Consider the following 25,782-nt stretch of genomic DNA (forward strand, 5'->3'; position numbering starts at 1 on the left):
TGGTCTCACATAGTTAGTGTCCTTGCTGTTCACAACCATTTCAGAAAATTCTTCTACATGTAACACTGTCACCTGCTGTAATGTCTGAACTATATCATCTTTTCTGCTACGTGATTATTTTTCATGTCAAATTCCAGGTATAGTTCCTGCTCCTTGAATGGACAACAGAGGAATTTAAGCAGGGGACTTCTAAGTGAAAAACAGGGGGAAAAAAATGTTTCTCAGGTATAAAAGGCAATATTCCTGTTGAAATTCAGCTCTAGCTTTTAGATTTAGCAATATTTTAATGGGAAAAAATATTACTTTTTAAATAATAATACAATAACACAATAAGGGGAACAGATTTACCTCAATCAGTCAGAAAAATATTCCAAAGCATTTTTCCATACAAAGGGAATGCTGTATTTCACAGCTTGCTTTTATCATTCAGAGAATAGTATCTCTTATTAAACAAGGGAATTCAGGGTATTTGCAGCAGTTGTAAGCAGCCTGTATACTTTGTATTTAAGCACAACTGAGTTCTTGAAGAAATATTTTTCACTTTTGGGAATAATATGAAAGAAACACTGGGTGTTAGAAGGAGGCACAACTTTAATGCTCCAGTTTTTGAAAGCAAACTCTTAAGAGGTAAATCAAATTTGCAACTAGATAAGAATTCTGTAGTTAAACAAATTTAATGTCTGTACCCACATAGAAGTCAGTGCTATGATAAACTCGTACTGAGTGACTAGAGCTGCCAGGAGCTGGTTTATTCTAGTCTGGGGACGCAGCCACTGTTCTGACATTGATTTTAATTGTATTTTGAAGACAGTAAAGCTTTGGGTAGCTATCATTTTCCACAACTACCAGTATAGGACAGATATTTTACTCTTAAGACTGAATAGGAAAGCAGCATGATCTATGTGCTTAGGGTCTCCAGAAAGGCCTGGCTTTTAGCCTGATCATGACCTTATTCTGATATGTAACAGGATACAACTCACTTGTTGTCTATGTTGTCATGATCTGTCCAGATTCAAACATCCTCAGGGAAGTTCTTCAAACTACATATAAATGCAGAAATTAATTCCAAATTGCTATGCTTTTGGTGAGTGGCTAAATCTTAGAGCATACTGACTGCATACTTGGAGGTCTAATTACATACACCTAATCTGAATCTTTATTCAGTTTCATCCATGAGAAATTTTTGTGATGGTACTGAAATGTCTCCACACAATAAAAAGCATTTATTAAAAATCTGTCTAAAATTCAATAGCCATAATTTTATTGTCTGTACTATCTTCCACTCTAAAGGTGATTACCTAAAGGTAACTTCCACTCTAAAGCAGACATAAATGAAAATTTCTGAAAGTTGTATATCACTGTCACAAGATACAAGATACATAAAATCGAGAAAAAGAGAATGATCCATGCCTGGAGAAGCAAGCAGGAAACTTAGGATTCAATTCCTTGCTTTGCCACTGACTGTGTTTAGACATACCAATTAGATTTTCTTTTTGACCTGTGGGTCTTCCCTGAAGGGTTAATAATGTTATTTCCCTATCTCACAATATTTGACAGATAATCTGCATGAGACTGAAGCATTTGGCTACAAGGCTACCACTACTGGTTGATGAAAAAGCATTCAGTAGAGGCTTCTGTTATGGATTCCTTTCATCAATGCCTTTACTCGTAGCTTTTCATTTATATCAGCCTAATCGCCAGACCACACAGCTGCACAAAGTGCAGCCACCCAACGATCAAGAGCTTTTGAACCAGCTTCCACACTTCAGTTCATACAACCAGCTAGACCAGTGTTGAAAGCTTTTTAGATTTTTTTGGTCTCAAATTCCTCTCATAAATTTTTGCTTCTTTTCTGTCTCGTTCCTCCTCCCACCTTTCCTTCCCATTTCCGATCCTGAAGCATACTGAGCTACCTCTTATAACACAGGCTTCTCAGACCTTTCCTAATTGGCAAAACCCTCCTGGGAAGATGACTTTTTAGCATTTCAACATCTCATATTGCTGTGATCTTTTCTGCATAAGAGCTGCCGACACAAATGATTCACATTCAGTTTGCCAAATGAGATGACTAATGGGAGTGGACAATGGATCTGCAGATGGACTTTTTTTGTCTCATTCTACTCCATGCATGTGCAGATATATCACCATTTATTTGACTGTCATTTTGTGGGGGTGGCAGGAGTTATTTATAACATTTTTACACATTCAAACTAGAAAATAATCCTCCTATTTTCAAAACTGTTATCTCTCAGAGATTACATATCCACAAAGTCATATTAAATTTTAGTGTATGGTATAAAGGCTTTTTCTAATTAATTCAATTTGGTTATGCAGATTTGGTTCTGTCTACATAATTTTTTCACATAGCATTTTTAATATTAGCTCTTTTACAAAGAGATTAGACTTCAGAAATTAAAATAAAAATCTATGCGAAAAATAGGATGACATTGGTCTGGCTTTAACCCTAACATCTACTTCTGTAAGCTAATGGCTGCTGAGCAGACTAAGGTTCTTAAGTTGAAATGTGACTGCATAAATCATGCAAAACAATTCAAAGTTTCTAGACATCAAGAGGCTTGCAGACTTGAGGTGTGATTGAAGAGGAATAATGTACTTTTGTCAGTGAGTTAGCCTGGGACTGAAAAATAGACTAGCTGATTGAAGGACTTGACCTAATGATCTCATTCTTTTATCTCTACTCTGTCCTTGTTTCCAGTCCACTCTAGATCTTTGTTCTCCATTTCTTAGTAGACAAAAATTTTTCCTCAGTTCCACTTATGTAAATGAATTTCACTGAGACTGTCAGTTTTGGTGAGATCACTTATTATGGTGCCCTTACTATTTTCAGCTAATGTGACAGACCTAGCTACAGGTAATACAGGTATACCTTTGGCATAGAGAGGACAGGAAACTTTTTTCCAGAAAATTCCAAAGTACTTAGATACAAATCTGCTTGACTAGAATAATATCACTTTAGGGAAGTATAGACAAGACTTCAGAGGAAAAAAAAAAATCCAACAAAAACCACACAACCAAAAAAAACCCTAACCAAAACCCAGCAAACTACTACACCAAAAATTGTTTGTACAAACAAAAAAACTAGTCTCAAATACCAAGAAAAGTGAAAAATATACCTACTTAAATATGACTTTTTAGATTTATCTTGACTGCATCATGTGATAGCAAGTTTACTGTGTTTTGTATGTCTTAAATCATTCCTCATCAAGAAATGATCATTATGGATTTACCAGGTCTTTTCCCAGATCCTATCAATTATACTACAAAAAAAAATGACTGTTATTAACTAAAATCTGTGCTAGAGTACCTGAGATTTCTGTTCATGACCTAGACGATGTTGTACTCATCTTGTTCCAGCACAGAAAAAAAAAAAATCTGAGCCTGACACCTGAAATAAACTATTTCCTTCATTTCACCAAACATTCTGTGTATTTCCAATGCAGGTAAAAAACATTTAACAACTTAACAAATATTGGAATAAAAAATAATTTTGAGGAATGAAAAATACAAGATATATTTCTTACATCTTTTATAAGTTACCTTATCAATAGTTGTCATCTTTGTCATCAGAGCAGAAAGATACTCTGATTTTAATAATATTTATGAGAATAGCATTAGAATAATTCCCAAGTGATTTCAGATTTTGGTGTTCTTTCAGAAAATGCAGGTTTAATTTTGAATTGTTAACAGGGAAATTAATGAAGACACATAACTTAATTCATATATAACTGAAAATGGCTGCTATTACATACCTTCCAAAAGTACATTTCTTCTAAGACACTCTATCACAGAAAATAAAGAGATCACTTTATAATATCTTTCTATTATCTGCATTATCAATCATTTGCCATGTCCTTTGGCTGTTTAAATATAAGAACAAAATCATTGAACTACTGTTGCTAAAGATAATGCTTCTTGAAATTAAAGGAATAGTTTATTCTTTATGTTGTCATTTTCAGAGTGCAGCAAACAACTGATTTATTTTAATATGCATTCATAAAACACTGCTGTAATTTTGTAAATGTTATTTCTCTGTCTATTATATTTGTCTATTATATGTCTCTGTCTATCATATTTGTGTTACTTCCCACACAAGAGGGCATCCATAAGGGAAAACAAAACAAAACAAAACCGAACAAAAACAACCTGTCTTACGTTGTTTATTTTTATAGCTGATTTATTTTTTCTGGAGATTTAATCAAAGTTTCCCCTCAGAAGTCTAATTTTTGAAACCAAATTATATCTTACTAGCTATTCTAAAATACAATTAATCAGCAGAAGACTGATTTTTATGTTTAATTTTCTAGCTGAGAAGGGGATTTTGTAAGGAGAAATTCAGCCAGTACCAAAAGGTTTGCAAAAGTTCTGCACTCGTTATTTGTGTGCTCTGTTCAGGCTGTAAGTTAAATTATCAGTGCTGCTTGCTCAGAAGACTTTAACCCAATTAAAAAGCCCTTGACAAAATAAGCTACTGCATTTCAGGCTCAGCCTCAGGAGAAAACATCAGGGTAGGGACATGACACCATGGTCAATTAACATGATTTTAGATATGTTAGCCTGGCTCTGCAGTGATATTAACTAAAATCAAGTGAACTAACACAATTAAACAGAAGAGCCTCTTTATCCATCCAAATGTACCCCAAAGACTAAGAAGGATGACACAATGCCTGGCAGATCTTTTCAGTGAAGACACAGTAAAACCACCATCTGGAGTAGCATTGCATCCTTAGGTATAGCTATATATTCAAGTCAAACCTGAAATCAGTCCTAAATGTTGCACTAATCGTTTGTGTCTCCTGTTTCTCTTGCATAGCTCTTTACTATTCAAATGCCTTAAAGGTGCAGTGAAATATAATCCCTGTCCTGATATCTTCTGTGATCTATCTACACTGCACACTCAACAGGCTAGTCCTGGTATGGAAACCATACAGCTCTGTTAGCATTGCATGCTCCCTGTTAAAATGACCGCTTCCAGGAAAAGCTTCTTTGGGTTTGGGGTTTTTTTTGCCAAAATTTTCTTTTTATTTAAACCATTTTAATCCGTCTCTGGTTTTTATTCCCCCAAGATAAATATAAAAGATATTTATGTGCCTCTCAGGCTTCATCTTCTATACCACACAGGCCAGACTCTAAAAATCTGCAGTAAGGTAGACTTCTGATGCATTTGCTCATCCTAATAGCCTTCTCTGTACCTCTTCCAGTACAATTTAACGATTCATGAGAACAATAGCTTCAATGTTATACTTTGATTTAAAGATTCTGATTCTTCCATGAGGTTTTCTGTCTGCAGTGACTTCACTAACTGGCATTCTTAACCGCTCAAAGTTCAACCTACAAAAGTCAATACTTCTCAAGTTTATCCAGTCTCCCCATGCATTCTCAGACCGAGCCATCTTAAACAAACTTAAAAACCATCACACAACACCTGCGGGACAACCAGATGCTCAGGCCCAGTCAGCATGGGTTTATGAAAGGCAGGTCCTGCCTGACAAACCTGATCTCCTTCTACGACAGGGTGACCTGCTTATTGGATGAGGGAAAGGCTGGGGATGTTGTCTACCTTGACTTTAGCAAGGCCTTTGACACCGTTTCCCACATCATTCTCCTGGCAACACTGGCTGCTCGTGGCTTGGATGGGCACACGCTTCTCTGGGTAAAAAACTCTGGATGGCCGGGCCCAGAGAGTTGTGGTGAACGGAGTTAAATCCAGTTGGTGGCCGGTCACGAGTGGTGTCCCCCAGGGCTCGGTGTTGGGGCTACTCCTGTTTAACATCTTTATTGGAGATCTAGACGAGGGGATCGAGTGCACCCTCAGTCAGTTTGCAGATGACACCAGGTTGGGTGGGAGTGTTGATCTGCTCGAGGGCAGGGAGGCTCTGCAGAGAGACCTGGACAGGCTGGAGCCATGGGCTGAGGCCAACTGGAGGAGTTTCCATAAGGCCAAATGCTGGGGGCTGCCCTTGGGCCACAACAACCCCCAGCAGCGCTACAGGCTTGGGGAGGAGTGGCTGGAGAGCTGCCAGTCAGAGAGGGACCTGGGGGGGTTGATTGACAGCCGGCTGAACAGGAGCCAGCAGTGTGCCCAGGGGGCCAAGAAGGCCAATGGCATCCTGGCTTGTGTCAGCAATAGCGTGGCCAGCAGGGACAGGGAAGGGATCTGACCCCTGTACTCGGCACTGGTGAGGCCGCCCCTCGATTCCTGTGTTCAGTTTTGGGCCCCTCACTACAAAAAGGACATTGAATGACTCGAGCGTGTCCAGAGAAGGGCAACGGAGCTGGTGCAGGGTCTGGAGCACAGGTCGTACGGGGAGCGGCTGAGGGAACTGGGGGGGTTTAGTCTGGAGAAGAGGAGGCTGAGGGGAGACCTCATCGCCCTCTGCAGCTACCTGAAAGGAGGGTGCAGAGAGCTGGGGATGAGTCTCTTTAACCAAGTAACAAGCGATAGGACAAGAGGTAATAGCCTCAAGTTGCATCAGGGAAGGTTTAGACTAGATATTAGGAGGTATTTCTTAACATAACGGGTTGTTAGGCATTGGAATGGGCTGCCCAGGGAGGTGGTGGAGTCCCCATCCCTGGAGGTGTTTCAGAGTCGGGTCAACAGTTTTGAACTACACCATAACACTCAGCTGAGTGATATGGTGTAGTTCAGAACTGTCAGTGTTTGGTTAATGGTTGGACTAGGTGATCTTAAATATCTTTTCCAACCTAGATGATTCTGTGATTCTGTGAAAATTCATTTCAGTATATTATCCTTTTTTCTGCTGTCCTTCGATTTTTTGTTTCTCTAAAATATTCCCAGAATCTTTTATGCAATGTACTACTGAGATCACATCAGCAAGTCAGTAATTTTTTTAATAATTATGGTGCTACATGTGGTAAAATATTTTTAATTCTTTACTTGATTTTTATGGATTTATTTTATGTTTAAATCTAAAATTTTTCTCTTGTGCAATATGCATTTACTCCATTTTGGAGATGATATTCATTCATATAGACCTGAATTCAGTTCTTTCCTATAGGTCTTTATTTAAGCTATCAATACAAGATAGTTTTTGCATTTTGACTGCAGATGCTAAGGTTCCTCTGAGATTTCTCTGTCCAGATTACTTTCAGACTTGAATGTTCTCCTTTAAAATTATAAATCATAAACCTGTTGTGTTTTTTGTTTTTGTTTTTTTTTTTAATCTTACCATTATTATTGAGTCATCTTCTTTTACTGACTAGCTTAAAAGATCTTTATTACTTATTGAAAGGAAATAGCATGCCCTTTTTTGTTGTTTTTATGATTACTCAGTTAAGAAATCTAATAATATCACATGTGAAAATATATGGGTCTGAGCAGTCCTTATTCTCCTTTCTCTAACTGGAAAGGTAATGTTTTCTGTTGTTCCCACTGAATGTTATATCTTCAGCCTAATTTGACCCCAGTCATTTGCCAGAAACCTTGAATGTTATTATCTTCCCCCAGCCTTTTGTATTGTTTAATCTTTTAAGATTTTGGCAAGCATGTTTTAATAGAATGTGTTTTAATTTCTTGAGTTAAACTGTAGACACAGAAACTGCCATTAGGAGTTTGGAATGTCCATTGTAGGGTCTTTCATCTTCTCTAATTGAATGTACACTTTCAGGTTTCTGATAAAGGTTGAGATTAACATGGAAAACAAAAACGTCATCACTCACGTTGGAAGTTATTTGACCACAAGAGGTGATTCTACAAACAGTTCATTGAAATGCGAAAGCAAAAGTGGAATGTTCTTTTTAAAGGTATTGACAGACCAAAGATACAAAACTAATTTAGTACACCTTGTATAGAAAAGCCTCGTTCATTGTATAGATCTTAAAGAAAAAAACATAGCCAATTTATATGTGAGAACAGAGAAAAACACAAGAACTGCACTGAGCTGTGGTTTTTACAGTGTGATATTGACAACACTAAAAACAAAGTTGTCCAATGTAACAGATGACTAGAGTAATGCAGATGGAGATAAAATTCAAGTACTTTTACAGCATTAAATAAATTCTATAGTTTGTATCCAATGTTAACATTCAGAACCCTTGAAAGTCTTCATGGTTTATGAACCCAGTAAATGAAAAAACTGTAGCTACACTTTTCTCACAGATGAAATCCAGAACCTTTGGATTGACATGTAGCACTTTTACCTGCATCAGCTTGTTTACATACTGACATGAAATAAACCTTCTAGCCAGGCACATAAAACAAGGCAAAACTTCTACATGATTTGTAACTACCAAGTTCTCTGTATGTGTGTGGCAAGCCATGAAACTATTAAACTTTTTCACCCCTATCCTTTCAATTTTTTCTTCTCTCTGACTTGTTTATTGCATTCATTGTGCCCCATCTTAGATTTGATCCTGACCTCTTCAAGGCAGAGATTGTTTTCTCTGTGTGTTTTGTACAGAGTGAAAATTGGTTTGGACATCAAGTAATTTGTTTCAAAAAATATTTGAAATAATTATGAATTGATTTGGATAATCAGTGTTAGATTGTCTGTTAGTGAATCAGAAAGGAATAACTATATTTGCTGAACAATCATTTTAGATTAAGATCTGAAAAGATTTGGAAGGGTATCTGACCAGCTCAAGCAGTTTGCAATTTGTCTCAAAACTCTCCAGAAGGAGCCTTATAGAGGAACTGTGGCAAATGCTGTTTCTTACATCTAAGAAGAGTTTTTCCATCATGTAAGACTTCACAGACTTGTAATGGCTGTCAGCCATTCAGGTACGGATTTCACCTCTTTCCTGTGACTCAGAATAATCTTATAAAGATCCTTTTGTTCTTTCTGGATGGTAATCATAGCTGTCAGCTATGTTACTCTCTGTAATTTCATGGCTTTCATAAGTATAAGAAGCAATAAACCAAAAAACTTTCCATTCTCACTATTATGAACTTCTCCCTCAACTCTTCCTTTACTGAAAAAAAAAAAAAAACAACAAATATTTATTTTACCAATATTTGACTTTTTAGCACATTGCATTCAATGTCAGTATGAACCTCGTAACAACCAGGTATACACAGGCTCCACAAAAGCCCCCCTTTGACTTTTTGGTCAAATAATATAGAAATTATATTTTCGACAGATTTCTGTGCAAGAATGTCATGACTGTTTATAAAAATTCAGCTTACTGCCACAAAAGGAACTGAGCTTGTTCAGCCTGGAGAAGAGGTGGATTCTGGGGGAACCTGAATGCCAAAACCTACAAGGAGGGCATCAAAAAGGGCTCTTCACAGAGGTACATGGTGGAAGGATGACACAGACATAAGTTGAAATAACAGTGGTTCAGTCTAGATGTAAGGAAATAAAAAAAAATATCATGAGGGCAACTAAGGATTGGAATAGTTTGCCCAGAGAAGTTGTACTGTGTCTAGCCTTGGAAATTTTAAACAATCAACTGGATAAATCCCTGAGTATCTTGGACTGAGCTCATAGTTAAAGATGAACAGAAAGCTCCTTCCATCCTGAATTTTCTAATGATTCTTTAATGCTATATCTAACAGAAATATGAAATATGATATAGAGCAATTTGTGTAGTTGCAGTGTACTTGTAATTGTATGGAGATACAATAGTCCTGTTTTTATCCATGGAGAAACATCACTATATGGGCAGAAGAAGAAAGTTCTTATTCAGATGTTTTAATGGTTTGCAACAATACCTAACACAGTAGGGGACCAGGTCTGTGGAGTTTAAGTGATCAAGTAGCACAGGTCATTAACATACTGCACCAAATATTTAAGTATTTTGACTTATTTGCAATGAGATGACGTTTAATCATTGTAAATGTACTACTAATCAAAGATAATTTCACCATGTATTTACACATATTTCCTTATGATCTTATATACCTAAACACACACACCAACACACAGCATAAGACAAAGACATTAAATAACTGAAGCAACCATTTCATAACCTACAAAAGAGTGACTTACCAAGATGCAGTCACAGGAATTTCAACATAAACATACAGGTAAAACTACTTATATATTTCAACCTGTCAGAGACTTCACTAGAGAGATTTAGCATAAAAAGCATCTGCAGAAAGTGTCAGTACTGTTGAAAGTTATTTCATGAACCTGGTTATCACTTCTTGGCAGGCTGCAGAGGAAAACCACTTCACCATCTTCCTTATACACACTTATCGAAGTAGCCAAGTTTTAGTGAAGAAGAAATATCACTCCTTCTCTATGAATGTGTATAAATAACTTCTATATGTATGTATGGGTACACATGAAGAAATAATAACTGGAAAACAGAAGACTGAAGAAATCAAAATGGCATGCTGAGGTGTAGTATGTAACAGTCTCCCAGGAACAGGTATGCTCCATGACCAGAGGCCCTGCTCAATCTTTAAGAAATGATGAACTGAGAACACCAAGAGTTGACCAAATACATCCAAGGCTACAAGGACATGCTGGGATCAACACCTGTGTATCGTGAACCACATTCAGACAGGTGATGAATGCAAGGACTACAGAGTTGCTCACATGCCTCATAAGAGAAGGGACCTTGAAGGACTTTTGAAACACCTATCTATAAGCCACTGATCTAACTGATTTCAAACTTTTTAAATAGCTGGAGCCCGGGCCTTGCAGAAAATGCAGCAGAAGGCTAAAATTAGAGGACTGGAATGATCTTAAATAAAGGTGGCAATGAAATTTAAATATCTTGAATCCACTGTGATTGGTAATGCCTAAGACAACATTTATGGAAACGTTACTTTTGTTCCAGATATTCTTCATTGGTTTATTAAGCCTACCACATCCACAAAGAAGGAAAATATTTTTCAACATCTTGACATTGAATATGTCATTTTGTCTTGTCCTAGATGTCTCACTTTATTTACCATTTCCATAAACAGGAGATGACATCTCCTGTCAGTTAAAGTTATAACTTCTGAGGTCCAAGATAGGCAGAAATTACCATTTTGTTTTACACTCTGATTTTATATTATTGCTTTGATTTGTAATGGACTGCAATTCCATTTGCAGTCTGTACTATCTTTCTAGGGAGATCAATTAAAGATAACCAGACAAATTCTTGATTATATTCAGAAAGTCAATTTTAATATTACTTACAAGAGGGGATTGTAATCTTATCAAAGATGTAATCTCTCCAGTTTTGCTTTTGCTTACTGGGAGGTTTAAGCATTGTAATTCAAACCAAAGTGATATGGAATATGAGCAAAGTTCAATTTATTGGTGTTCCATCATATAAGCTAAATAAATAACAGTGTAATGAAGAAAAATCAAAGCTACAAAAAATATTTCCATTAAGCTGCCTAGAAATGCAATGACATTTCTGATAGCATATTCTAAAAGGCAGTGAATCTTAAAGCCAATATAGAGAGTGAGAGAGGAATCAAAATAATACCAATTTGAGAGAAAAATACAGTATCTTCCTGGATACAGAATGACTTTGTACTGTCTTTATATTCAAAAGATAACATATTAGCCTTGGAAGAGAACAATGAGGTAGTTTGACTTCACTAACTGCTGCCTTCACTAAATATGGAAATGTCAAATACTTTATTTTCACACAGCATTTCATGAATGGTCAATACTAGTAACCTCCAACACAGTTTACAAGGTGGGTGTGAGACCCTTGCCATACTGAAAAACAGACTCGATATCAGAAGGTATAATTTTATACATCTAACTTGAGACTTTTGTATATAAGCTATTGAGATACATAGATTATATTTTTATCAAACTTTCATTTTGTACACATCTTGGGGCACTGAAAATCAGAAATGTTTGATATTGAACAGATGTAGACGTTTTAGGTCTGCTGAAATGAGTCAAATTCTGCTGCAAACACATATTGAGGATTAAATAAGATTCAGATAATAACGTAGCAACTTTCAGAATGCATTGCTAGTCATTATTTACACATAGGTCTAGATAAAGAAGGCTAAGAGAGGATGGAGTAATTTCTTATACTCTGGAGGCCTTATCCATATAAGGCTAGTGCCACTGAAGTAAATGGAACCACCCTGGCATGTAAAGGTACACCAGAGTGTAGTACTGTCTGAGGTTAAACACAAGCTTTGATTTCTGTTTGTTTTTCCCTGAGTGCAAGACCGAGTTCAGCTGGTTTGAAATTAAAAAAGAAAAAATATGCACAACAATATTTAATTATTTGGGCTTAGAAGGTTAGACAAGAAGTGAAAAAACAGTGCATTTTGTCTACCTTTGGTTACATTTTTGTAAGAATGTAAGTGACTTCAACCTTGCAGCAAAGAAGACTAAGGGTCCTGGGCTTCATTAGGAGGGGTGATGCAAGTAGACCAAGAGATGTGATCCTTCTCCTCTGTTCAGCACTAATGAGGACACACCTAGAGTACTGCATCCAGTTCTGAGTTCCCCAGTACAAGTGACATATGGACATGATGGAGACAGACCACTGAAGGCCCAAAAAGATGATTAAGGGACTGGAGCATCCTTCATATTAGTAGAACTGGGCCTATTAAGCCTGAAGAAGGCTCTGGTGGTATGTCAGAGTGCGTAAGTATCTGAATGGAGACTGCAGAGAAGACAGAGCCAGGCTCTTTTCACTGGTGCCAGTGACAGGACAAGAAGCAGTGGGCACAAACTGAAACACAGAAGGTTCTGTCTGAACATCAGGAAACACTTTTACTGTGAGGGTGATGCAGCACTGACACAGGTCACCCAGAGAGATTTTATAATCTATATCCTTTATAATATTCAAAAGCCATATGGACCTGGTCCTGGACAACGTGCTCTAGGTGACCCTGCTTGAGCAGGGTTGGACAAGATGATTTCCAGGGGTCCCATTGATCTCAACCATTTGGTGATTCTGACTCTGTGACTCAGGTATCTCACATTCTTATTGGAAAGCATCTAAAGTATTTAAGGCCTTTCAAGACCAGTTTTGGCAAATACAGGCTTGTGAAACCAGGGTGGTGGGAGGAATGACAAAACGGGAGTCACAAAAAACTGGGCTCACAGTTCAGCAGTATCATCCTTTGGTGGGCCTGCAATGCCCAAGTTCAGCTACATCTGACCTCACAGAAGTAACTTGACATCTTGAAACTTCATGATGCTACAAGGTCCACATCTGCTGAGCACTACTTCCGTGAGCTACACTGACCTGAAAGCCTAGTCAGCCTAGGCTGCCTTGCAGTTAGGCCAGAAGACATCCACAGAAGCACCTAAGGACATGTTAATTTGTGGCAGCAGAATCCTTTATACAAGTCTTTAGGCCTCATTTTTAGAATGATTTAGGGGTCTTTTAGCTGATCAAACATGCTCTCAGTAGTCCTAGGCAGATTTGACTAAGCTACTACATAGGTTTCCAGGATCTACCACATAGAGGGGGAGCAGGGAGTGGAAGGACTAAGGAACTGGATCTGATAACACCAAGACAGATAACTTGTCCCACTGTGGTTTTCACATGAAATTAGGCTTCTCAATCTCTCTTCCCATTTACAATACCCCTTTCACACACAGCTGGTGTCACTTGGTTGTTGTTTATGCAGATGTTCCAGCTGCTAGGGACTTTAATCTGGCCCTTCTGTTACAGAGTTTACAGGATAGAAACCGTTAGGCACTTTATGTGATTTACATATCATTCACAAATTAGATATTCCCACTTCTGTAACAGTCCAACTTCAAGGCCTCAAGGCTGGAACTACAGCTCTGAACAGCTAATCAGTAAGGAAAATTGCAGCAGTGCTTTGGTTGCTCTGAAGCCGTCAGTTGCAAGAGACTAGACACATAACTGAATTGGACACCTGGGAAGTTAGGTTGTGGTTATAGCTGTGAAAACAGCAGCAGTGCCAGTACGATGAATCTAAGCACCAATCTGTTGTTCTGGGAGTCTGAATTACTTTGAAAAGCCCTAGTAAATTACTGTCAAGGAGACTTAGGGCTACAGCTATAACTTGTGATGGGATGTTTCACAGAGGTCCTGAGATAGTCACATCAGTATAGGTTCACTCCAATAAGTGTATTTACCCTCTCAGAACGGGATGGTTGCTTGGACTAAGAACCCTGATGAGACTGGTATAGCAGCTGCCAAATGGGAGAGCTCACTTTTCTGCTCACAGGAGTACAGGGTAGATACCCCAAAACTCCCATGTCTCTCGGTGACTTATGAAAACTGGACTACTCCTTACCAAGTTATTTTAAAGTGGCATTTCACTTCTCTTTCTCAATTTCCAGAATAAAAATAATAACTATTCCACCAATAAAGAATAGATGGCAATGGTGGAGTTTATGGTACATTCAGGGTTTATGTTTCCAAGAGATGTCTGTCTCTCACCAGGACTGTCTCTCAGTTCCCCAAGCAACAAAAACCGAAACACTTTGTTTAAAGCAATACTGTTGAAAAAAACTGTTTTCTGATTTGCATCTATTCCTCATGTTTGTAGTAAAAGACTCTGAAATGCTGAACCCCCCAGTATCAAATTTTAAAGATGAACCAGTATTTAATAAAAAAATACTTCACAATTTTTTTAACTTACAAGAAAAAAAGTTTTGTCTACCTGCTACATGTAGAAAATCTGACATATTTTATACTAGCCTTGAGGTATCAGTAAATGCCCCATATTTATTTAGCAATATTAAATAAAATTTGCCAAACAGCAGGGCTAGCTACAAAACATAAGGCTAACTGACACTTTTTTTCTTCCTAAAATTAGACTTGTAATTCAATTATGTACTCACAGGGGGAGAAAATGGTGCATGTTCCAGCCAGCAGCCCCCATTGTCCACATGTGCATTCTCAGATCAAACAGATCTAATAATTCCTTGTTAAAGTCATAATTTCCCATTAGATGAGCAACTGTGGCTGGTAAAAGGTAATGGTTACAGTGTGTTACACAATTAACACAGTGTGAAATGAACTGAAATATGTTTTATAAAGATGATTTTCAATGGAAATGGAGTATTTAGACACTGTGAATCAAAAATACAGACCCAAATGTGGGCTGTGCTGAATGCTTTTACAAAACTGACAGTATACTCACTCACGGCAGCTCTTCTACTACACATTAATATTAGGATGCTGTCAAAAAAACATATCAAACGTTCTTTAGGGCTATGAAAGAGAAAACTTGCATTAGAAGAAAATCACTTGAAGTTGTCTGGATATACCTAAATGATTGAAATGTTTTCAGGCTTTGTAATGGTTTCTGCCACAAAATGTACTAAAACTTCAGATAATCTCAAGGACTGCAATGGGTAATAGACAGCAAGTTTAGTGTAAGTAGAATTCAGAAAAGAAAATTACATTGCTCTGAAAAAAAAAAACAAAAAACCAAACCAACAACAACAACAAAAAAAAACATGTAGAAAAACCATGAGCGAGCATTTTACCATATTTTCTACATGATATGTGCCAAATTACCCCAGAATAACTCAAGTAGTCAGTGAACCGCAATATCCAGCAGTTCATAGATACAAAAGTTGATTGGCATTTCATGCAGCTTCTGTATGTCAATAAAGAAAGCAGGTCTGGTAGCAGATATCTGATCTGAAAAAAAAATAATAATTCTGAGTCCTTTCATGTAGTCGAGCATTTTTTACTACATGTAGAGTAGATTCAACGGCATAGATTTTAAGGGAATTAGTTTATTTCATATCTCACCTGAGTAATGACACATTGCTGGAAGTTGATAGAAAGGTGCTCTGGAAGATAATGTTGCAAGTCTGTTCTTCAAGTTCATAAATCCTTAGGGTAAACATTTTAAAACTTATGGCCAGTCTCCATGGGCGGCCAGTGACTGTTAAGCACCAGCTTCAAGCTGGAGTCATGAAAGCTAACTGAGACTTCAAAGCCATTTAGACAGGTCTGTGTATGGTTGTGCCCTGCTAACAATCCTTGCTTCTCAGATGCGTTTACTGGTATGAGCCAGTCTGAACAGCTCAGAGGACTGGAAAGGGTAATATACAAGTGGTAACATCTGACCATTTAGACAATTCCTGAGGTACTGTTGTACTCAACAGAGCAAATATCTAACCTTGAGGTGGCCTTTAGGAGTCTTTGGTGGCAAGAAGTTTCATGTTATCCAGGTGCAAAGATATGGTAAAACATGTCAGAAAAGGATTTCAGAAGACTGCCGTATCCTGTGGTAGAGAAAATCAAGCTGAATCTGGAATATGGGCAGTAGAGCTCTGCACAGTCCCTTACTGCAACAAAACTCAGTTCAGCTTCCAGTCAGATCAGGGCATTTAGTAATTAAGTTACAGAGAAAAAGAAAAAAAAAAAAAAAAAGACACTCAGATATGTCTTCCTCTTTGGACAGGAAGACCTGTAAGGTGAAACCAAAAGAGGCTTAGAAACAAGGGTCTATCTGCACTATATGATGGAGCTTAGTACAGAAATCTTCCCTGTAAATACTGCAGGTTTTATGATCTTTTTTTCTTCTATCTTGCTCTCATGCTGGATTTCTTTTTCACAGTTATTCTACTGCTCTCTCTTGAGTGTTGCATTACTATATACCCCTATGCTTGTCCTTGAAGCTTTCATTTTACAAGCCTACAAGGTATCAGGTGTTTAATGAGACCAGCTCAGAGTACACTTATGAGATATACATTTTGTCTTAGCAATAGGGTGCAGCAGCACTTGGTTAGTTTTGAGATACTAGGCAGTATCTCCATAGCTCCTTTTCTTCCTCTTCCTCCCTAACCTTCCCTTTTATCATCCATAATACCCATCTTCAAGCTCCTGTCTCAGTTTAGCTAGTTTTTGGCACAGGGACTGTCTGTATTTGTGGTTGCACAATGGCTGGGATCACATATTCAGTTATGTAAACAGTAAGTTATAAACAGTAAGCAATAAATAATTATATGACAAATGTAAAAAATCAAGAGTTCCATTCCTCTTTTTGCAATGGTCTGAAGGGAGATAGAACTTTTTGTAGGACTGTACCTGCTGCAGTATCAAGACCACACTCTTTATGTTTCCTGGGAGTGGGATGAAGAGGTGTTTAGTTTTGAAGATGAGGAAGACAAACCACCAAGTAATATATCCACTGACTAGATCTTGCCTCTCAGAAACAGAAGAAGGAAAGACTGATTCAGCTATCTTGTCCATCTCATTGAGAAGATTCAGTAATTTTAGTCTATGTGACAGAAAGACCTTTATGTATTCTGTGACGTCTTTGGGTTGTAGTAATATTCACTAAAATCCTGACAGAAAATTCAGTGATACCAATGTGAAATTTGTCACAGATTTCAGTGGGCTTGAAGTTAGGTATCACATGAACAGTCAGGTATTTATCTGAGACATCTCCAAAACTGAATAATTCAAATCATGTCATTACTTTTATTTAAGCAAAGAATAACAGGAAATACAGACCAAACACTCATCCAAAATGAATACTTAGAAGACTTGAATCCCTCAAAGTGTAAATTTGACCTTGTAACTATGATCTCTGTGAAAATGATGCAATGTGACTTGCCTGAACAGTGAAATGTTAGAGCATGATATCTCATTTCATAGTTGAAAATACACACAAAAGAAAATATCAACTCTTAAATATAACACTGTACCCATTTGCAGATGATGTTCAGTTAGGTTGCTTCAAATGATTGGCAGGCAGACAGTTTACAGTCAAATCTCTTAGAACCAGCAATTTATTTTCAGTCTCCAGACCTTCCAAACTACTCTTCATGATTCAGATTGTTCCTGCATGATTTTTTCAATACACTAAGGTCATCTGATAGTTCAAACCTACAAAGAACAGATTGGTAATGATGATGGTCTTCAATAGCTCTTTTCACAAACTTCAAAACTATGACCTGTAATTGTAGATTTAGAAATGTCATCATCTCTTAGCAGAGTGGTTTTTCTTCAAGTGGAATACGTGCAATAAAGGCCCTTACATAATTGTCTAGAGTAGTGGTGAAGGGGACAGAAGAAAGTGTGAGGATCTTCCCACAGGGCATGCAGAAAAGGCCATGGGTAGGAAATGGAGGTAGTACTACCTTTCTTGAACAGCAGGAAGCATCATGAGTGAGAAGACACTATGGATGCAAGAGCTGATATGGTGCCACACAGAAGAGGTGTTCAGCAGTCGTTGTCTCCTGCCCATAGCATAGTCCTTGGAAAGACAGGGTTCCATACTGCCCCCTGCTTAGGCTGATGGTTAACAGGACTAACAACAACAAAAATATAAATAATTAAAGAGTGGAAGAATCCACCTCTGGCAGAATTTCTGGAGGAAATGAGCCCATTTATGCTGGTCAGGCTGTGAAGTAACTGAGAATAATTGGTATTTTAATTCTAGCAGTGAACACTGCAAATAAACTCTGAATATATTGACTAATCAGTGAACAAGTAAATAGAGAGAGACACTGCCCTCCACTGCAATGTAAATCATTTTTACTCTGTTTAATTAAGCTGTAGAGGTTAGGTTTACTGAAAGACAAATGCACCTTGAAGACCATCAAGCTTGTCCTTATGACACTGAACACAAAATTTTACAAAATTCTTGTTTAGATGATGACTGGCCTTGAATATCCAGACCCCGTTCCTCAAAAGACTTCAGGACAAAATCATATTTGTTCAGCTGTTGTCTAACAGGAGAGGAGATAAAAACTACACTTCCCACAATTTTTAATAATAAAACTCCGGGACACATGAAAGCTTCTAAATACTGACCACAATTAACATTTGAATACCTGTCTTATGCTTCAGCCTGAGACATATCTCTTCTTGAATCCTTGGACGCATTTGATTTGGTAGGCGTTTTCAGAGCACACAGAACAGAAAAGAGGATTCATAGGCTTAGAAAATGCAACTACAGTGGGGAAGTTGACAGTGTAGACAACTGAATTCACATCTTCCACTATCTAGGCAAGTGTTGTAACCAGATAGTTCTCACAGGGATAGTGAGGATGAACCCTGTTTGATTCTCTGAAGGAAAGAAAGGACTGAGGGCTGATTCAACTTACACTGCAGTTGTCATGAGATCTGATTCAGAGAAAAAGATAAGGCTGTTTGCAGACAACAGGCCAGGAGAAAAAGAAACAGAAAACCTCTTTTACCAGCAATCTGCAGAAACAAGACCCGTGTTAAATGAAATCACTCCCATTGAGGCTCCACAAATTTGTTCAAGTATTTTTTTACTGCCAGGCTTGAACTGACTTTATTTATCCTGTGAACTTACCTCCCTCCAGATGAAAAGCTGTGTAACTGCATCACCTCAGTATTCTTCTCGCTTTTAAAACCATTCACAAAGGTTTATTAGCACAAGAGTTGTTAATGCAGCTATATGGTTACCTCCTCATATCCATTCCAGTCAGAGCACTGGCAAAGTCTGTATCTGCCTGCAAGTAACCAAATAAATCAGCACCTTTGTTTTCACATGAAACTAGTCCACAAGTTATGATAGGACATTAGAAACAGGTGAAGAGAAAGCTGACAGCTAATAGCAAAACAATGTAGCAGTAGGTGAATTTTGTCTTCTAAATATTTGTAGTTAAAATTTTATAAAGAAGTATCAAATGCAGTTTAAAACTAAATGACCAATATTTAATGATGTGCAAAATGAAATCAGATTTATAAAGGTTAAAATCCTTGTTTTGATGAGGAGATAGTATTAACATATAATGCAACCTTGCATAGGTTCTCTTAGGCATGGGGTACCCATTAAAATGTAGGAACTTGTCTTAAACAAAAGCCGTTTCCCCAAACTAGAACTTCTGATCCAGGATAAATTGTATTTTTAACACTTACATACTAACAGACTAGAGGTAATGGCTACTTGTAATCGATTAGAATCTGTCAGCATAAATTCCAAAGAAACTACAGATATCCTCTAGAGATTTCATTCATTAATGTGAGAAGAACTTAGACCTTTCTTAAGTGCTGCTAGCTCTTTTCTGCTTTGACTTTATACACAAAAATCTACTTACGGTTTACATTTTATGACCTTCATTCTTCCCAAAAGCAGATAAATGAAAAAACTACCTCATTGCCTCAACACATGAAGTTATCTTTTCAGATGAATAATCTGGTGAGTCTTCTGTTTAGTCCCCAATTAATCATTTTTTTAAACTTGTGTAATTGTAATCCAAAAACTGTAACTGTAAAAATGCCATTTGATTATTCTGGCAATGTTAAGACTCCACCTGTGCCATCTTGCAATGATTTACAATATCATTAAAGACTATGAAGAGCTGATGTTGTAACTTTGAAAGGAAAAAGAGGAGGAGAGAGATACATTATTGAATACCAAAATCATCTTGATAAATGGGGGAATGGTGTGAAATCCATAACAGGAAATCCAACAGAGAAAAGTGCAGAGTACTACACTTGGGGCTTGTCTACACAAGCAGGTTAGTACAGCAAACTAAAGCATGAATTTACAGTACACTTGCTGCTGCATACAAACTTGTCATGTTGACATGCTTGCTAAGCAGTAGGTATAGCTCTGCATGGTGGTGTCTATTCCACATGTTGCACAGAGCTGACATCAGTGCAGGCTACAGGTATCCACAGGGGAATCTGGCATAGAGAAGCCAGTGTGCTGTAATTTTTTACCCTATCTTACTGCAGTTTACCAGTTTAAATACTCTCTTAGGCAGAGAAAATCAAATGCACAAATAGAAAATGTAGAATTACAGGTTAGCCAGCATTACTGCAAAATCAAGTTGTAGTCAGCATAACCAACGTAGTCAGTAGTGATAAACAATTGTAGTGATAAACAATCGTAGTGATAAACAATGAAAAGTAATTATGATATTGGTATTGCATACAACACCGTTTCTAGTATGCAGAAAGAAATAGAAGAGTATTAATAATATTCTCCTTTGCTCACTGCTGGTAAGACATGAGCCAGAATACTCTGTTTTATTTGGCGTTTCACACTTGAAAGGGTAGACAAGTTTTAGAGCAGTCATAGGAATTCAGTCAAACATGCTATATGAACTGAGACTACTTAGTCTAGAAAAACTATGGATGATGGCTGAGTCTGGTAACAGCCTTCAAAGATGTAAAAAATGCTATAAAAAACCTGTTTATTTTTTCAGTCCAAAGGAATTTGGAAGGAAATAATTGTTTCATTTGCAATGGTGATTTTTAATACTAGCGGTTGGGAAGCACTGAGGTACACCATCCTGAGGGTTACAAGAGCAGGTCAACAATAGGAGCAAGAAGAAATGGGTTTATTATTTTCATTTCTAACATCAAGAGCAATAGTGAGAGGGAGAGAGAGAGAGAGAGAGAGAGAGAGAGAGAGAGAGAGAGATTTCAAGAGTAGCTTCCCTTGGGAAAAGGGCACAAGAATGTATAGCATGAGAAATACTGCCTGACTTTGGGGGCAGATTACCCTGAGAGAACAAGGAATCAAGCACACAAGATGGATAGTCCTAAAATGGATTCGTAGTTTATACAAACAACATCTAAGTATTCTTGAACTTTTTTCTGGGCAGAAGCTCAGAATTAGACAGCTTTGCAACTCCCTTTCATTTATCTCTTAAATGTATAGCAGTCACACTAAATTATAGACCTTGTAGTGGCCTGTACTTGGTTCAAATACACTCTGCAATTAGCTGCAGGGCAGCAACACCTGTTGATTGAAGCCTAAAAGCAAGTTACTAGGACTCTTAATTTTATGCCTGATCCTTTACCATCCAGTTTTCTGTGTTTCATCTAACTTATCTTCCTCATCTTCTCTATATGTAAAAAGACATTATATATATATAATACTTATCACTGGAAAAAAGTAATAATTAAACATGATGTTTACAATTATATGTAAAATTATTCTTATATTTCTGTGTTGTTTTATTATTCATTTGCTTTCAATTATTTAATTGGCCTTCTATGTGCCTCTTGGATATCCATATACAATTTGCATCACTGAAGAGGTTCTATATTTAATTTACAACTTGCATCTTATAATGGGTTCAACACATCTTACATAACTTTAAAAAAGTCTTTGAGTTGACCACATTTCTCTTCCACAAAGACAGCAGATGGAAAAGATCTAAAACAGGGAGATGAAACATCAGGACATGCTAGAGAATGGGTAGAGAGTAAGTTTAAAGTATGATGACTGGATAAACTAAAAGTTCTGGAAATTTGCAAATTCAAAATGTGAAAGGGGAAATTATGATAACAGGAAGTTAATTGCCTTCTCTTGGCAATGAGCCATCAGATGTTCTAGAGTATAAGAGTAGCAAAGGGTACACAACATAAAATCTTTTTTAAAATAATAATATCTGGGGGAGAATGAAAGGATGCAGAAGGAATAGATTAAACCTACAAGCTGGTAATTCCAACTGCATATTAGCCTGCTACCTGGAAAACGTACAAGAAATAACAGGAAACTAAATGGAAATAGTGTGTATTTACTAGCAACAGTGTGAAACTCTGTTATCGATTTGTTCTAACTCCAAGCAAATCACTTTGCCTTTTAGTGATATTTAGACATTTACAGGAAACAACTCCTTTATATCAGTTCCCAGCCCTATGAATAAAGTACCTATTCATTTTTTAATGGCATACTTAAATCTTTACCTGAGGATTAATTATAAGTACCACTACCACTTGTTACTTAGTATTTCCAAATGAGTTAATGCAATCATCTCATTAGCTCAATTTTAGTAAAATGTGCAATTAAGTATCATCTCATCCACTCCTATTCATAAAACACACTACTGTGGAGCACTACTCACATGTGATCTAAAACAGGCAAAATTACTTCAAACAAAAAGTAGAGTAAGAATAAACACATCAAATGGGGATGAAAGTACACCAGAAATCAGTCAGAAAAGAACCATAAACTATTTCTTTTGTATTACATCAGAGCATTGATCTTGAAGTAGGTCTTAATAATTTGCTAATGAAGTTCACAGGTGATTCTTACATCTGTGAGGTTAGAAGTGTATTAAAAATGGGCCTAAATAGGTAGACCTGCAGAGAATAGCGGTGTGGGAAAGCAGCTACTAAGATATCTGAAGACTACTATTTCGAACTCAAATGGTAAATGAGAAAGAATACTGGAAAGCAGTATAATTAAGGCTTGACATTTTTATTAGAAGTAATAGTGAGCAACTCATTAGAAGGTTGTGGGTTTTTTCAGTTTGAGACCTGAGAGAGTCCATTGTAACTATCAATGTGGAATAATTTTGTTAGAAAAAGGTGGTGAGGCCCTTTATCACTGGAATTCCATCTAAAAGATAGCATTCATTTGTAGTCTTTAATAGAGACTGAGGAAATGGGGGTTGTTCTGAAAAGACTAAGACAGTTCTTCAGGAATGGCTAATGAAAGTCAACTTTACCGGTAATATTTGTGCAATTAGCAAAAATCATCTAAAGGGACAAAATTTGTAATATTCCCATGAATAAATGCAAGGGATACTTTTTCCTCAGTATGAGGAAAAACCTTCTTTCAGAGATTTAATTTCAGTAGCAGTATAGTCTGCAGGGAAAAAAAGTAGAAACATGACCAATGCTTGTTCAACAATGGTAGAAAAAATTTGAGAAAATAAAACTTCATTGGAAAAGGGAGATATTACTTAATAAAATATTTCTCACTGTAACAATTTTGATTAAAGACATGGTGGCCAATAAGTCTCTGATACAGAGAGGAGATATTATCATCCCCTAATATGGAATGATTCTGGAAAATACTTGTGAGTTCCTGAGAACACAGCCCAAAGTTTGCATCAAATATCCAATAAGGATTGTTAATCAAGTTTTCCAAAGGGCTACAGCTAATTTATTGAAGATTATCAGGTAAAAGTTTTCATTAATTGATCTTAAGTCATGGAAGATTCATTTGGAAAGCTTCTTGTTAGTCTCGTGGACACACAAGTTGTGTTGCTGATGACTGTCAACATTATTAACAGGGCATGACCCACAGGTCATTAGCAAAATAGAGTGGTGTGCTTAATGTCACACACCTATAAATCAGTCTGTTTCATACAGTTTATGAGTGAACTCCACACTTGGAGGGTTAAAAGGAATGATTGCTGGGTAAATGCCTTTCCTATACCTCTAGTTTTGGAGAGAAAGAGAAGAGAGAGAAAGAGAAAGAGAAAGAGAAAGAGAAAGAGAAAGAGAAAGAGAAAGAGAAAGAGAAAGAGAAAGAGAAAGAGAAGAGAAAGAGAAAGAGAAAGAGAAAGAGAAAGAGAAAGAGAAAGAGAAAGAGAAAGAGAAAGAGAAAGAGAAAGAGAAAGAGAAGAAACACAAATTCAAGATCACCACAGTACCTTGCCAATCAAGATCTATTATTTCTGTTTCATTCACCATCAGCAATAACAGCTCTAAGTTCTAAATGTAGCCAGTAGAGTCCAGAGTATTTGCCACTGGAGAGAGTATGTTGTAGTTGTTGAAACTACCTTGTAAAAACTTCCAGCTTTATTCTCAGGACCTCCCCACTCTATGACTAATCAAAATACTTCTACCCAAGAAATTCAAGGATGTTTCATAAATATGGCATAATAAATTTCACACAACTATAGCTATTTAATATTGTAAGAATTAATATTACTTTTTTATTCATGCTCCATATGTGACCTCATTATTCTTCAGGTTATCTGTTTTTAAGTAGGCTTTTGCATCTCATTTTAGATTCATTGTGACATAGACAAGGAATTGTAGGTCTCATGTTATTTATGCCTCTGCCCGCTCTGGTTTTACTTATTTTTTATGATGAACAGATCTGTAAGTACACTGGGCTTTTCCCAGGAATTCAGTAGACCTTCCATAAAATATTGGACAAAGTATCTGATTTACTTTTAAAATGGTTAATTTCCACATCTTCACTGATGTGTATGAATAGTTTCAACTTCATAAAATTTTTTTGTCTCTCTAATGTCCTGTTACAGCAGGCAGACGTTCATTTCACAGACCACTAAAACCTTCCCTCATTGCAATATCTCTACTTGCTACATGGTTGAGGTACACTTTGAACTAGGAATAAATCTCATACATGCTCCATCTTCTCAAATCCTATCCTTGACAATAGGACTATGGCGCTCTCAGAATTAAAGTTCAAGTGAATCATTAGTTCGCTCCTGATCTAAAGCACCTACAACAAACTACATTTTTTTCTTTATCCCAAATGCAATCTAAGATAAAGGATTTAAAATTATATATACCATACACAGGACATCAGTCCAAGCTAAAGTTGAGATCTACCAGCTGTGCCTTTCAAACAGCATAAAAAATTGCATAGACATATTCCAATGACAAAATAAACTCCTGTACAAAACAAAATTATTTCCTTGTTAGTTTGGGTGATGATAGTACTTTAACTAATTAGCAGGGAATATAGAAATCAATTAAAAGATTTTATTTTTAGCCATTGGATGCATCAACCCTCTAGGAGGGATCATACTACACTCAGTAGATCATATGAGATCATAGAGCATATTATCAGGTGAGTACTACCCAAGGAAACACAATATTCCCACAGTCTTTAAATTTATAGTATCTTTACAAGTGAAAGTTTAATTTTAATAAGTGCTCCTTTCACAAGCAGCACAAAGCGTTAACATCCATAGATATTGAGTTTTTGAAAATTAATCTAGAAAATTAATTAATCTGTGGAATTTACATAATTTCAGTAAAATATTGCCTATGCTTAAAAAAAAAAAAAAAAGAAATAAAAAGAAAACCACTTTTTATTAAGCAAGTTTGTTTTTCCACTGTCAAAATGTTTTTGGAAATAGAACTCATAATCATACACTGAAGTGGTAACAGAATAACTCATCAAAGAACTTTAGTATATATGATAATCAAGGTTTTCATCTTTTAATACAT

At 36.8% G+C, this 25,782-nt stretch overlaps 1 protein-coding gene across 1 annotated transcript in view; it reads right to left on the reverse strand.

Annotated features, from left to right (window-relative positions):
* Positions 1-25,782, reverse strand: part of NXPH1 (neurexophilin 1) — a 45,334-nt gene that overhangs the window by 14,038 nt on the left and 5,514 nt on the right. The window contains exon 2 of the mRNA XM_026843167.1: positions 9,164-9,322. The gene's annotated coding sequence lies outside the window, so the exon portion shown is untranslated. The remainder of the gene's footprint in view (positions 1-9,163; positions 9,323-25,782) is intronic.

The sequence above is a fragment of the Athene cunicularia genome (genome assembly GCF_003259725.1).
Source record: "Athene cunicularia isolate RWA chromosome 2 unlocalized genomic scaffold, athCun1 chr2_part1, whole genome shotgun sequence".
NCBI classification, from domain to species: Eukaryota; Metazoa; Chordata; class Aves; order Strigiformes; family Strigidae; genus Athene; species Athene cunicularia.